Source organism: Mesoplodon bidens (assembly GCF_964165515.1).
Source record: "Mesoplodon bidens genome assembly, chromosome: 14".
NCBI lineage: Eukaryota > Metazoa > Chordata > Mammalia > Artiodactyla > Ziphiidae > Mesoplodon > Mesoplodon bidens.
The window spans coordinates 2,705,730-2,706,791 of NC_138170.1; the positions used below are offsets into that span (position 1 = coordinate 2,705,730).

The 1,062-nt window shown below is 38.6% G+C and overlaps 1 pseudogene across 1 annotated transcript; it reads left to right on the forward strand.

Annotated features, from left to right (window-relative positions):
• Nucleotides 1-203: 203 nt before the first annotated feature.
• Nucleotides 204-525, forward strand: LOC308628036 (NADH dehydrogenase [ubiquinone] flavoprotein 3, mitochondrial-like; annotated as a pseudogene). The gene has a single exon. The product of its transcript is annotated as an NADH dehydrogenase [ubiquinone] flavoprotein 3, mitochondrial-like (transcript).
• Nucleotides 526-1,062: the final 537 nt, after the last annotated feature.

Genomic DNA, 1,062 nt, shown 5'->3' on the forward strand with positions numbered 1-1,062 from the left:
CAATGATAATATTATATATATATATGATATATAGTACATATATACGATGTATATCATAAAGAAATACTCTGTAAATGCAATTACTCTGTTCAACTGAATTCTATTGATCCATGCTTGAACAAAGTAAGAACTGAAAATGAGGATCTTATTCACATATATCTGTTGACTTTGAAGGAGGATTGGCCCGCGCCCGAGTCACGGCCATGGCGACCTCAATTCTGCTGGGGCAAGGTTGAGCCAGGGTACTGAAGACTGTGTTTCTAGAAGCAGGAGTGTTTCGAGGAGTTGCTCCTATAGTTTCTCTCTCTGCAGAATCAGGAAAGAATGAAAAGAGATTGCCAAAGAATCCCAAGAAGCAAAGTCCACCGAAAAGTCACCGCCTTTGCTGAGCCATTTGACAACACCACCTACAAGAATCTCAAGCATCATCACTACAGCACATACACCTTCTTAGACCTAAACCTAGACCTTTCGAAGTTCAGGATGCCTCAGCCCTCTTCAGGAAGAGAGTCACCTCGCCCCTGAGAGCTCAGTTTAAAGATTAAACTTCCTGTGTCTTTCTGCATTCTTGCCTGCAAAAATAAAATCTGCTCAACCGTCAAAAAAAAAAGAAAAAAGGAATTGGAATTAAAAGAGAGAAATGTAACTTTAATAAATGAAGACATCTAGCTGGCAAGATGGATGCTTATGGTTGCAGAAAACCACGTGGTTAAGGATGGCACCATCTGAATATTATTTTGTGTAATCTAAAGCAGATTCTACTTCCAGACTATATTTCTGCCCTCCAATCATCTACTTTTGCCAGGGCAGAATTTAAGGCATACACCATCACAGCAATATTCAAAACTGGAAGCATTTTGTTGGTGACTTAAACATAACCCCTCTGGACATTTCTACCTCTCACCTACTCATCACTTTCATTCAAATGATTTTATTATTTGCAGAATTGTCCATCTCCTCCAGGTTATTATAAACTTCTGGTAAGAGAGAAAATCTAACTGCCAAGAGCCTTGTACTTGCATGTAATCATTCAGTTCACACAATATTTTGGTATATAATTAA